At 36.5% G+C, this 15,033-nt stretch overlaps 1 protein-coding gene across 1 annotated transcript in view; it reads right to left on the bottom strand.

The window, feature by feature from the left end:
- Nucleotides 1–15,033, bottom strand: part of TENM1 (teneurin transmembrane protein 1) — a 986,510-nt gene that overhangs the window by 827,008 nt on the left and 144,469 nt on the right. The window contains exon 3 of the mRNA XM_018044162.1: nt 6,037–6,066. The gene's annotated coding sequence lies outside the window, so the exon portion shown is untranslated. The remainder of the gene's footprint in view (nt 1–6,036; nt 6,067–15,033) is intronic.

Genomic DNA, 15,033 nt, shown 5'->3' on the forward strand with positions numbered 1-15,033 from the left:
AATTCTATTACTGTTGTGTTAATTTTTAAAGGATACCTTATGATTTTTTTCTAAGGAAGCAACAAAGTATGAAAATAAGCCATTGTTTGAGTCAGTGAATTAAACTGAATGAAATATTTCCATGTTTCGTATTCAAATCAGAGAATGCTACAAACTTTAAGTTCAGTGATTAAACCCGCCTGCCAATGCAGGGGACATAAGAGACTCACGTTTGATCCCTGGGTCGGGAAGATCCCTTGGAGAAGGAAATGGCAACCCACTCCAGTATTCTTGCCTGGAGAATCCCATGGACAGAGGAGCCTGGCGGGCTATGGTCCATAGGGTCACAAAGAGTCAGAAGCAACTTAGCAGTTTTATTTATGGTTCTAATCACTTTAAGTGGTCTCTTCTTTGGTGTTTAGTTGGTTGGTTTAAACTCAGGTCCATTACAACATTAGTTCAATTTGGTAGAAATTTACACTCTCCTTCTTTAAAGAGCTGCCTCTTAGCACAGGAAATACCAGGACAAGCAAAAAAGGAACTTGGAGCCAAAATTCTATGCTTGAGAGAGAAGGTCAGAAGCCCTAAAAGACCACAGAAGAGGAGTGAACCTGCTATTGCTATGAATTTCCTTCCCCAAGTAGGATTTCTTCAAATTAGAATAGCTCCTTCTAGTTTGATTCAACTTACATATTTGAACGTAAATGTGTCATTTACTTAAAGGCAGAAATATCTCACATAAGGAAAAACTAAAAGGCCCAAACATAACAGTATTTATAGATGTAGGATTTAAGGCATAAATGCTTCATTTTCAGTGACTTTTGAATGTAATTTTCTCAGAAACGGCAGCTCAGGGAGGGTGGGATGGATGGGGGGTTCGGGATTGGCATATATACACCACTATGTAGAAAACAGATAACTAATGAGAACCTACTGTACAGCACAAGGAACTGGACTCAGTGCCCTGTGATGACCTAAATGGGAAGGAAATCCAAAAAAGAGAGGATGTATATGTATATATGTGGCTGATTCATTTTACTGTACAGTAGAAACTAACACAACATTGTAAGGCAATTAAAAAAAAAAAAAAGAAAAGAAATCACAACTCAGAGACCAATGTTCACTTCTCACCATAACAGTACATTGGTTTACAGAGATACACACCAAATGTTAACAGCTCATTCTTGCCTCAACATCCCCCAACGAAAGAGTTCATTTTCCTTAGAATACAAGTCAATAAGTCTGGGGGAAAATCCAATCTCATAAAAACATCCAAAGACATGAACAATTCCCCAAGCATCTTAGAGCATTTATTCCCAAAATAACATTGCTGTTCAAACAGATTTTAGTTTATCATGTTGGAGCCTTCTGGGTAAGGCACACTTTGCCAGAGACTCTAGGGTAAATAATTTGAAATGCTATTTGTTGACAGGGAAGGAGAAATATATATAGTCTATTTAATGAACAATTTTCCTATTGCTTTCTTGTATTTTAAAAATCATTCATCTCTGCTCATCACTTCTTGGGTTCCAGTTGATCTATTGGTATCACTTATCTGTGCTTTCAGTAACTCAAGTTCAGTCATCAAAAGGAATTGCTATTCAAAGACTGGTGAGGCAGGCAAACTTCTATCATGTCTAATCTAGGTAGCAGGCCACAGCTTTCTTAATGCTGCCAAAGTTTGAAATGGATTCTCTAGGTGGTTGCTTCCTGTTTTTGTTTTGTTTTTCACCTTCAGAAAGAGATGGTTTTTGTTTTCAAACTTTTACCAAAGGAACTGACTTCAGGCTCCCATTCAACCTTGATACTTCTCCTTCTCATCCTGCCTTCCCTTTTTTGAGAGAATAAAAGTTGCCTTTGATCCTTTAATTTTCTATAAATTCCAGCGAAAAGTTGATTCAGAATTGATATGCAGTGCTAAGGAAGACATATGTCCAAAGGAAGAGTAAGAATTAACGTTTTAGTACCACACACTAAAATATGCACTCTGGATTTACATTACTGAGCCAAGAAAGACAAACTAATAATAAGCCACTGACCTGGAAACAATCACAATTGCTATGTGATACAGTGAGAATTAGAAGTTGACCTGGGGAAAGCAAGCAAGAATGAAAAGAAATATTGATAACAATGTTTAGAATTTTCACCTAGGATGAATGGTGCTATCAGTTACCACAGTGCCTCTCTCTTCACACGTCAACCCCAATTATTCCTGCTCACTGTTCTGCTCCATGACAGACATGGAAAAGATCCAGAAAAAAACTTAATTGTTAGAATAAGGGACAACAACAACAAAAAAAGATTCTTCAGTCAAGAAAGAGAAAGGTTGAAAAGAAAAGGATATGATGGAATCTAACAAAAGAAGTTACGGACTGAATGAATCCCTTTTCCAGAATGAAACTGATGAATGAAGTTTATGACCAATGAAATAAAATACTACTTTATATATCATTTACACATTATTTGTTTCAAATATGTTAAATCTATAGGAAAGCTATATGAATAAGACATTATTTAACCTCAAGTTCATGTTTCAGCTGGGCAAATACATAAAATCTAAACATGATAAAAAATATTATAAATAATTTAAGAGATACGCGTTATGAGTATAAGGATATATTAGGGGACTTCTCTGGCTATCCACTGGTTAAAACTGTGTTTCCAATGCAGGAGGTGTGGGTTCAATATGCAGTCAGAAAACTAAGATCACACATACAGCATGGCTGAAAAATAAACTTTAAAAAAAGATGTGAGGACTTCTCTGGTGGTACAGTGGATAAGAATCCACCTGTCAGTGCAGTGTCAGAGCCAGGACAGGCCCTATCCTTGGTCTGGAAAGATCCCATATGATGCAAAGCTACTAAGCCCATGCACCACAACTACTGAGTTCACACTCTAGAGCTGCTACTCCACAATAAGAGAAGCTACCGGGCAATGAGAAGCCCATGTGCCACAATGAAGAGTAGCCCTCACTTGCCCCAACTAGAGAAAGCGCTAACAAGGGTGGAATGGGCTGCGTCAGAAGTTCTCCAGATGATCTCATTTAGTGGAATGCTGTAGAAGGGATTCAAATATTATATGGATACATATATGGGGGTATTATATGGATACATATATACGGGGATAGCATAGAATATATATGAGGATATTATATATATCCTCAGTCCTGAATATCCATTGGCAGGACTGATGCTGAAGCTGAAACTCCAATACTTTGGCCACCTGATGCAAAGAACTGACTCACTGGAAAAGACCCTGATGCTGAGAAAGACTGAAGGCAGGAGGAGAAGGGGAAGACAGAGGATGAGATGGTTGGATGGTATCACCACCTCGATGGACATGAGTTTGAGCAAGCTCCGGGAGTTGGTAATGGACAGGGAAGCCTGGCATGCTGCAGTCCATGGGGTCACAAAGAGTCGGAAATGACTGAGTGACTGAACTGACTGACTGATTATATATATATATATGTATATGTATATATATATATATATGTATATGTATATGTGTGTGTGTGCATATATACATATACACATACATATACATATATATTATGGATATATAGAAGGGGAGGTATTGGAATAGATAACTTTTCAGATCCCTTCCAAGTGGGATTCTACTCACCTTTCCACAAGAGAGCTCTTCAAATAGATGGAAGATAGATCTAGCTCCTGCACAGTTTGTGGGATCTTATTTCCCCAACCTAGGGATTGAATCCAGGCCATAGCTGTGACAGCAGTAAGTCCTAACCACTGGACCAGGAGAGAATTCCCTCAACCTCAATATTTTAAATCCCTTTATCCATTTTGCAGAATATGTCTTAAACTACAATCTTATATAAATATATAATCTCAATAAAGCTGGGTTAAAAAAACAGCAACTCCACCTTTACCTTTGTGATTGATCTCTTCCAGATGACATCACATAGTTAGCCCATGTTCCTAACCAAATCTGGCACTGAAAGCTGAGTGTACTAATTCCCCCCAGAACCAACCAGATTCCCATGTTACTAGTCAGGATTTTATGTACAGTAAAACCTTAATTAACTGAAGCCAAACTAATGAAACATTTTATTTCATGTTCTATACTTAACTTTTATGAGAAAAAGGAAGGTGGTGATTAAGTGAGTGGGCATCTTGAATGTATGAATACTTAAAGAAAAACAAACTAATCTCCTAAGAAATGGTCTGGTCCTATTCATCACAAGCTCTTACTTTTTCTGTACAATAAAGACTGATTTCATAATTATGAACTTGAGACCCTGAAAAAATACTCCAAATATTAAAGTAAAACTCAATTATGTTCACTAAGGTAGCAAAATGGATTACAGTCTTATTAAATGGTTTAACCACAAAGACTGAAATAAAAGATAGCTATACTACTTAATTTTTTAAAAGCCTCAATTAACATCCCTTTCTCTAAGTATCTAGTTAATCAGGACTTTTCTATATTATAGAACCATATCCTTCACTATCACATGTGAAGGGAAAGGGAATATTTCATTTTCACTTCTACACCTACTACTGATGTGACACCCAGGTGCTCAATAAATATTTCTTAAATGAATTAATAATATACAAGTACTGCTACTACTACTATTATTAGCCTGCCTCAGCAGCCATATTGTCTTTTTCATCTTCAAAAAATTGCTAGCTCTATAGTCATATATTGCTGTCATGTCATACAAGTAAGGTACATACAATTATAAATAAGGTACATATGGTATTATGTGCATTAATCATATTAGGCTATAAGATATTAAAACCAAAAGGGAACCTGAAGGTCACCTAATTTAACCATAAAACTTTACAGAGGTGGAAACTATGGTTCAGAGAACATAAGTGACTTGTTAAAGGTCATACAGCTTGTTAGTGATAGCAGTAGGACTGAAACATTGGCCTTTCTTTCCCTATTACAAATTGGCCCTGCATTCTTTAAAGTAAAGGATGAAACAGGTCTACATTTTTTGTGTGCTGAAACAAGAAGTTGCTCAGACTTGTCATTCCATTTTGACACTAGAGCACTCGGGCACAAAGAAGGCTGGCTTTTCTCTACTTTATGAGAAGGCTGTCCTGTGTATTTATTTTGTATCCTTGCTACTCTAAATTCAATCTGATGATGTTTTAAGAGACAATAAAAGCCAGAATAATGCATCATAGATTTATCTTTCAGTGGCAGTAATGCAGGAATTGCCATCTCCTATTATATGGCAGTAATTTATAAGAGTACCTGTTGGGCACCAAGACATGAAGAGTTGTTTTGTGTTATCACACTAGTATCTTCTCACTTTCTTTTTAAAGAAATTGTAATTCTTGGTAAATTAGTTGCCCACACAGGGACTGTCATGAAGCAAGGTTTGGGGCTGCAGTATTCAAAGTCCAAGGGGCTGTAATGAACAAAATATGTTCAAAGTCTAGGGAAGAAACTGCAAGGCCACACGGCAAGCACTCCATCTCTAGCTGAAGCTTCCATGCCACCTTGATTTTTAATCTCATTTGGTACTGACAATTATGAATGTTACATTATGTTCATAATGTTAGGTAAAGCCTTTTTATGATAAAGGGAGGTTTTTGGTCATTTGCCTTATGATCACATTGAGAGATTAGCTCTAGAAAGAAGCTTCAAAAACTATATATAGTCTGGAATGGCATGCTAAAATCTAACCTGGACAATAAAAAAAGGAGTTTCTCATGGCAAACAAGCCTCAATAAGAATTCATGAGATGATAGTCTACAAGAGTATGAAATATTTCAGATTGTACCCTGTGTATCACTTTGAGGCACAAAACAGAAGGCAGAAAAACCAGTATGCTGTATGCTGTCAATCCTCTAAACACTCAATAATCTTTGTGTATACAGAGGGAAATTTTAACAGAAAGAAACCTGATAACTAATGAAGAAAATATTAAGAAAAGTAATAATGACCAAAATAAACCCATTTCTTCAGTTTCTGAACTGTAGTATCTATTGTCTTTGTGAAAATGGAACACAGTGATGAAGAAGAGATTAAAAGCATTCTAAAACTTAATGGATGATCAACTCAAAAATATCATATACTTACTTTGCTGTTACGACCAATCATAAAGTGTACCTGAAAAAATAAAAATGCAATTTTAATTTCCTTGATTTTTTACGTTTATATTATTAAAAATAATAGCATAGCTTTTAAATTTATACATCAGAATGGTCATTTGAGGAAAAATGGGCTTTCACAACTCTAATCTTTTATAGGCCCCCTTTTTTTTCACTTTTATAATGGTGATTAAAATTCAAGATAGGAGTTACCCACAATGTTTTTCATCTCTGGATCTGCTGATTTTCAACACTGGTTTCTCTGAGTCATTGTAGCTATAAACAATCATCATTTTCAAAATAAATCACAGTATGGACAGTGGGCAGGAGGGACTAATGCCTGCAAGGTTTCTATTCAGTCTACTTCACTTCAAGGTCTACTTAGTGCATTTTTACTTCATTAATCAATGGTCAAATACTTAATAAGTTCCTTCCAAGTCAAAGAACATCACTCACCAGTCCCCGTCATTGCAGAGCTGAGTTATAGCAGATTATTGCCACAAGAGATTACTGAGATGCTTGACAAACTAGCTTATAATGTTTCATTCTTACTCTGTCAGGTAAAATTTAGCTGAATTAGGATTGACATCAAAGGCATTTCTGAAAAGGTCATGATCTTATCACATTGCTTAGATTAAGCACTGTAAGGATTTGCTTCAGGTTGAGTAGGAAATCTTCAAAATTCTAGACAACTTCCAGAAGACATGTGGACATTTCTCCCTCAGCAACCTCAGTGAATTTGTTGGAAAGCCATAATGTTGACAGGGCTGCTTATGTAATTAACTCATAAGACTGGAAGGTAGTATAGTCAGTGCTTCTTCCATGATTCCAGAGCAGCCAGAGAAAAGACAGCCAGTTGGATCACCATTTTTTTTTTCCACCAGCACATCTTCACAACTCTATCTTTACTTTACCTGTTCTGAAGCTAGTCACTCTGGGCCTGACTCCTCAAGGCTGGCTCTTCTAGCCTACTTGCTCAGACAGAAGACTGATCTTACTATGTAAGTTACTGCTTAGACAGCTGTCACATCACATCACACCCCAACCCACCTGTGTCATCCTATCACCAAAGCTCTTCCAAACTCAGTCTCTAAATGGTTTGGATCAGTACCAGCCAGCCAACAAACTGTCTCTATCACCCGGGGACTCTATCACTCAAATCTTCATTCTTAACTACTCATCACCAGCATGTGTCAGCCATGCACAACCAGTCTTCCGTCTGATTGTAGCAGTTTCTTATCTGACAACAGCTCCTAGTACAGACACTATAAGGGGCTTCCCTGCTGGCTCAGTGATAAAGAATCTGCCTGCAATGCAGATGTGGGTTTGATCCCTGGGTTAGGAAGATCCCCTGGAGGAAGGCATGGAAACCCACTCCAGTTTTCTTGCCTGGAGAATCCCATGGACAGAGGGTCCTGGTGGGCTACAGTGCATGGGGTCACAAAGAGTCAGACACAACTTAGTGATTAAACAACAACAGACTCCCTACTCTCATGAGCAACATCCAAGTTGATTGTGGTGATGGCTGCACAACTCTGTGAATATATTAAAATGCATTGACTTGTATAATACTTCAAATGGGCAGATTATAAGGTGTTATCTAAAAAAAATTAAACATAAATTTACCAAATTGGAGAAATTTACCATGTGACCTACTCCTAGGTATAGACATAAGAATAAAAAAAACATATGCCCACAAAACACACCTGAATGTTTGTAACAGTGTTATTACTAATAGCCCCAAAGCAGGCACAACCCAAATATCTAACTGATGAATGGATAAGTAAAATGTAAAATACCCATACAATAGAATCTTATTCAGCCATAAAACAGAATGAAATTCTGATACATGCTATAACATGGATAAATCTCAAAAATGTTATGGTAAGTGAAAGAAGCCAGATGCAAAGGACCACATATCATATGTTTCCATTCATAAGTAATATTCTGAAAAGGCAAATCTTTAGAGATAAATAATAGACTAGCTGTTGTCAGGGACTGGGGGTGAGAACTGAGAGTGACTGCTAATGGATATTTGGGGCATAATGTAAGCATTGTAGAATTGGTGTGTGGTGATGGTTGCACAATTCAGTAAGTTAACTAAAAATCATTAAATTGTACATTTTAAATGGGTGCATTCTATAGTATGTAAATTACACCTCAATTAAACTAACAGATTCAAAGTGTCAAGTAATATATGCTAAACATAATATAATAGCTTTTATCATTGTTGAAGCGATCAGGGAAGGCCTTCTGAAGAAAGGGACATTGGATGGTGGGTGATAGATAGGCTTTGGCTAGATAATGGGGAAGGGAAGAAGGAAGGATGAGGGAGTAGGGTGAGTAGTGACATGTGGTGAGAAATAGTCGTGTCCAACTCTTTGTGACCCCATGGACTGTAGCCCGCCAGGCTCCTCTGTCCATGGAATTCTCCAGGCAAGAATACTGGAATGGGTTGCCATGCCCTTCTTCAGGGGATCTTCCCAACCCAGGGATTGGACCTGGGTCTCCTGTATTGCAGGCAAATTCTTTACCATCTGAGCCACCAGGGAAGCCCCAAGTATTGATATTACACCCCTAGTTTTACAGATAAAGAAACAGAAGATCAGCAAAGCCACAGCCTGCATGAGAATTCAATCTGTATGACTCAATAGCTCACAATATTTCCACATTACCATATAGTCACTAATCCTCTTCTTTGAGATCACTCTAGGATATTAATTTGATTTCCTGTTTATGTCTCTCATTTAGTAATTAATTATCAACTTCCTTATCTATGTCTTACACTTCAAAAATAATGCCTAGTACCTACAATCAAACCTTAAGTTTATGAAGAGCAAGAAGCACATACAGTAGCCCCCAACCATCCTTGGGGTTGAGGGAGAGATATGTTCCAAAAGCCCAAGTGGATGCCTGAAATCTCAAATAATACCAAGCCCTATATATAGACAGATAGTTAGATAGTACTGAATATATATTGATTACATATATATTCAATACTTTTACCCTATACATATATATATTTAATACTTTTTTCCTATACATACATACATATGATAAAGTTTAAATTATAAATTAGTACAGTAAGTGATTAAAACAATAATTAATAATCAAATACAAAAATTATAACAACATACTTTAATAAAATTTATGGTAATGTGATATCTCAAAATAGGTTACTGTACAATTTAATGTCTTTTTCATCTCAACTAAGCACTCAACATGCACTGTGGCCATAACATCAGCAGTCTGAGGTGCAACAGCAAAACTAGCACTAATTTCTTTCCCCTTCTTCAGCTTCCTAAAGAGGTTTGTTCTTACAACAGATCTTAGCAATCTCAGTAAGTGATTCTTTTTTCCTTCCTTACGAAGTCAAGAACTTTCGCCTTTTCACTTAAAGGAAGCACTTTAAGTATTCTCTTTGGCATAACACAATTGCCAGCATCACTCCTCTTGTGCTTTGAGGCCATTATTAAGTAAAATAAGGGTTACCTCTCAATCAATATCCAAGGTGGCTACTAAAAGGCTGCCCAGTGCTCTGGACAAACTCATGACTCACCTCCAGGCTGGATGGAGTCGACAATATGAGATTTCATAATGCTACTCAGAACAGCATGCAATTTAAATCATGAATTGTTTATTTCTGGAATTTTCTGCATATTATTTTCAGACCACAATTGCCTGCAGGTAACTGAAACGATAGGTAAGGTGGAACAACTTACTATACTTCCTTTGCCTTCTCCTCAGTCCCAAGAAGTACTCAGTGAAAGTTATTCTTTAATATTAACCTCAATTTGTACTCATATTAAAGCCAATTTCCTGTCTTTTCCATTAGTGTCAATCTAGCACCAGCGGCTGAAGCCCCATGTTTTAGTCACTTGACCCCATAACTACCCTCACGAAGAACTGCTCCAGCAACGTCTGCCCTGTGCAGTCGTTTAGATCTTCATGTTTTACCTGAGTGTGGGCTTGTCCTGAAGATGCTGCTGTAAATGTGTTAGACCCTTGTCTTCCCAGTTTGATAAGAAGCTTGTCATGGACAAATACTATGTCTTGTTGTTTGCGATCCCCTCTGAGAACCAGCATAGTGATGAATAAACAACATATTTCCAATGACTGCTTCTTCCAGTGTGTGAATACTATCATCATCTCTCATGTTGATATATTCCCTGCGCTGGAAGAATGGAACCTGGCATTCTTCCACATGCTTACGCCGCTATAATTACTGTGTGCCTTCGGAAAAATTACTGCCCAGCCCTGGGCCTTTGTTTTGCCATCTGTAGTATGGGCATTGTTTGGAATGAGAAAAATCTCAGTGGTGTTTCCCACTTCTGAACCATCTGTTCAATGTGCTTACTAGAAGTTCTCAGTCATACATTCAATAGTTTCAGTATTCAATCATTTTTGCTTTGATATGAATAAAGTGCTTACTAAAAACTCTTACTACTTTTCTACATTCATTTTTATTAACCTGGGCCAGTTTTCACTTCTTTGTGGCAAACAAGCATGTAATATCTTTCATTCAACTTCAGATACTTTGGTATACTTACCATACTTTAAAACTGCAAAAATATTTTCTCATGTCTAAAGTTTTTTCCTTCAAAGGATGACCTGCTTTCCTGGATTCCCTTCTTAGACACATCCTATAGCAACTCTCCTACTTCATTACATTTGTATTTGCATTTTTCTTTTCTGCTAGTTTTTTTTCTTTAGAAAAAACTGAGACAGAAATAAGACTTGGATATCAAATGCTGCTGTATTTCAAAAGAAATGGAGCATTTTCTCATTAACTGTTAGAAAAATGAGCATAAAATTTGATAAGGATTAAAATAATTGGAAGAAACTGGAAGTTTTCCAAAATTTTCATCCAGAGAAACCATTTAAACAGACTATGTTATTTTTAAACAGCATCTTACCTTTATATATAGTCTTGAAAGTACCTAAACTAGCACATTAATTTCAAAATGTTATTAGATAACATTTATACAGTTAATAATAGATCTTGTTGCCATGGAACCTTAAACGAATTTTCTAGCTCTGAGAGTTGATTTTTCAGCAATTAAGCCCTTAGCTCTAATGTTTCATTAACAGATTTTTTATATGAATGTAATTATTTGGATGAGGATATTGAAAACATTTCTTAGTTTGCAAATGATACTCAAATTGGAAGAAAAGCAAATGATGAAGGAACCGTAATCGAAACCTTAAAGATGCATATTATTCAGGTGACTGAATCAACATAAGGCAAAATATATTCCTATACTAAAGATACTTGGGAATAAAGTACAATCCAGATTTTCCTACTTTCTGATCTATCACCATCTCTACGTCTACTTTGACCAAGGCCTCCACTCAACACACACTTCATAAGAATAGTAATTGAAGTGATCAGGAGAGAAAGGAAACACTCTTGAAATTATTGTCCCCAGGTAAAGTAGAACTAGGAGATTTTTACTGGTTTAATAATCTGCCAATGGCAAGACTATAAGTCAACCAAAAGAATCCAGTTTATAGCCAAGATGTTCATTATAGTACAACTGGGTTTAAACCAACAGTATTGATCATTCTCTTTCTATTCAGGACCACTGCTTTACTAATTAAAATGTGATCACTAGCCCAAGTGTTGAAACAGATGGAGAAATACAATGTTTTTACACCTGGATTATTCTCATTGAGTGGAAAATCAGAAATGTATTATCATAACTTATACCTATGAGGAAAAAGAGGACAAATCTTAGGGCATGATAACAGAGGACGCGTCATCTTGGGTTGGCAGTAACTAAAGATTTGTAGGAAATGATCAACTTATGTAGTTCTGGAGGCAAGAGCTCCCAGGAAATGACAGAGGATGAAGTCTTTTACAAAGAAGCTTCAGATTTACATTTAGAGAGAGAGTCTTTCTGTACAAACGTGGGTTCTGAATTCAAACTTGTCACATGTTTAGTGAGAAGCAGAATTATTATGTGAACTCAATTCACCTGTTTTAACCAAGAATCATATCTCAGATTTTTTTTAAAGGAATAAACCAAAGGAATATATGTAATTAGTGAGTAATAGGTGTGACTCCTATTTCAGTGGCCTGAAACTTGTTACTAAATTTCTATGAGTTTCAGTTTTTTAATTCATATAATTAATATGAACAATAAAAGACAGTGTCTAACATAGTAAAGTAGGTACTTGATAAATAGGATTATTATAATTAGTATTAATTATTAGTGAGAAAATATGTTTTCCATTTACCCCACCTCATTACTTGCTTATTGATGGCAATGTTTCCTAATTGCAGTCTCTATTTTTTTTTTATAATTTACTTCATGGTATCTGCAAACCAAATCCATTGTGACGATGGCAAACATACAGAAATAGCAATGCACTGAAGGTAATGAACAGAACATAAAGATATTGCTCCCATAATTAAAATGTATTTGTAGTCTAGCTGGGGAGATACAACATAAGCACTGATATGAAATGGTTTACCATCTAACATCATTAATAAGATTATCCAAAATATTTTAAAAGCTTAGAAAATGTTCACAAGCACACTGGCCATAGTTTAGGCTGGTTTAAAGTATTAACTATTTCTTACAGCTCTATAAATTAAGGACTATTATTATTCCCATTTCACAGATGAAGAAACCGACACCAGAACCTTAAATTGGTTCTCCAATGTCACACAGGAAATAAGTGCCAACAGGAGGATTCAAATCGATCTCTAAAGGCCATGAGCTGAAACACTTCACTATACTGCTCTCATATCTATCAATCACGTACAGAAAAAATTCCTAAAGGGCTGTGGATGGAAAACTAAATGATTTCAAACAACAAAGACTGGACAATATATAAAGATAATAAATGCCTCTAAAGTAATGGAATAAAATTCCATGTTTCATTCATTAAAAGGGTGGGTCATGTTGAAAAGGCCAAGATATCTGATGCATGATACTGGATGCTTGGGGATGGTGCACTGAGACGACCCAGAGGGATGGTAAGGGGAGGGAGGAGGGAGGGGGGTTCAGGATGGGGAACACGTGTATACCTGTGGCAGATTCATGTTGATGTATGGCAAAACCAGTACAATATTGTAAAGTAATTAACCTCCAATTAAAATAAATAAATTCATAATAAAAAAATAAAAAAAGAAAAGGCCAAGATATCTAATGATAATCAGTGGCGTCAGAGTATACTATTTCAATCTCCATTTATCAGAGGCCTTTCTTGAGGAAGGACTATTTTTGCAATAAAATATGCTGGTCATATTGGAACAATATATTTGAAAGCCACAATTTTTATCTCAATAATCATAATGAAAATCTTTCTGTATACTGCAAGTATTTCTGATAAACAATATGCAATTTATTTTGAATGATTTTTCATCTTGCCCAAATTTTATTTCTAATAGTGGCTTATGTTCTGCCACAAACATTTCTCAGATAAACTTCTTTTAGTTGTGAGAACACTTTCTTGGCTGCAATATTTCTCCATTGTCCTATCCATTCAAACAGGTTACAATAAAAACCCTATTATGTGATTTTTCATGGGATTGGGAAAAGAAAACATCATGAAGAGGAAACTGATAAAAGGAAGATTTATTGCTCAGTGGAGACTTTCCTCAGGAGCTTTCTCTGTAGCTGACAGCTGTGCATTTACATCTGTTTCAGGACAACATGGAGGCAGTAAGGGATCACATGCAGGCTTTCTGTTTTGGCAACCCTAGTTTCCCACCATGAAATGCTCTCCTTACACTGTTGTAATGTAAAAGAACCACCTGAGGCTGAGATGAGAAGCAGGGATAATCATGTGAAGCATGCTTCACTTATTTGAGACTCAGATCACTGATTGCCCCAGCCCTGTGTTTTCTAGTGTTTTCCAGGTAGGTTTCCTAGCTCAACACTACTCAAAGTTTGGCTCATGGAAAGCAGCACCAATATTAGCATCACCTGGAAGCTTGTTAGAACTACAGAATCTCAAGCCCCACCCCAGACCTACTGAATGGAGATCTGCATTTTAACAAAATCCCATGGTGATTCCTGAGCACCTTCAAGTCTGAGAAGCACTGCTCTAGAGATGGTAAGATGCCCAGTTAAAGAAAATATTTTCTATTTCTCTGAGGTAACTGAGAGGGGACATATGAAAAGATCCTGACCAGCAAACAATGAAAAATGAAAGGATCAACTTAAGAAAAAAAAATTAAAGTACAAACCCAGATATATTTACCAAGCATTGACCTGCTTACCTATGAGCCTCAATTAACTCAGTTTCTTCCCTCAGTTTGTTGGGAGGAAATATCACACTAACGAAGAGCAATACTAGCTCAGCTGTAGAAGATTCTCAAATTTATTATCATCAGATTAAGTATTATTATATAACATTTATTCGCTGTGTACTATATGCCATGCAACTTCCTGGATACTTTTCCACACTTTTCACTTTAATCCACACATGACTTTGGAACCTAAGCTCATAACCACTTACTTCCTTTCTGATCTTTTCTCTAATGTGACTCTAGGATATCTTTTCTGGCACAATGTGAATGCACTACTATTCCATACCTTCACCGAGTGAGAAAGATATTTTCCCATAGGTTCAAAATTTTCTATCCAAAGCTTCTTTGCCTATATGTTCTCCAGAGATATTTAGCCTCACTCCTGGAAGTGTGCCTGACTCTGATCTGCTTCCCCATCTCCCACTCCCACACATATCCTGAATACTCATTTTCTCTGTCTTCTGGTTTAACTGGAGCATATTGACTTAGCAATTGTTATGTTTGTTTTATTCTTTGTAAAGCTCAATGTTTTAGTCTGTCTTTCTGGGTGACATTTTTGTCCTGATCCTTTTATCAGCCATGGAGCTTTTTATTCGAAGGTCTGTAAAGACAGAAGCTGTATTTGGTTCTCCACTATATTTCCAGAGTTTAGCAGTGTCTAACATAAAATAAGCACTCAAAAACATGTGTTCACTGAACAAATAAATCTCAGTGACAGCAGTT

This window comes from Capra hircus (assembly GCF_001704415.2).
Source record: "Capra hircus breed San Clemente chromosome X unlocalized genomic scaffold, ASM170441v1, whole genome shotgun sequence".
Taxonomy (NCBI): domain Eukaryota; kingdom Metazoa; phylum Chordata; class Mammalia; order Artiodactyla; family Bovidae; genus Capra; species Capra hircus.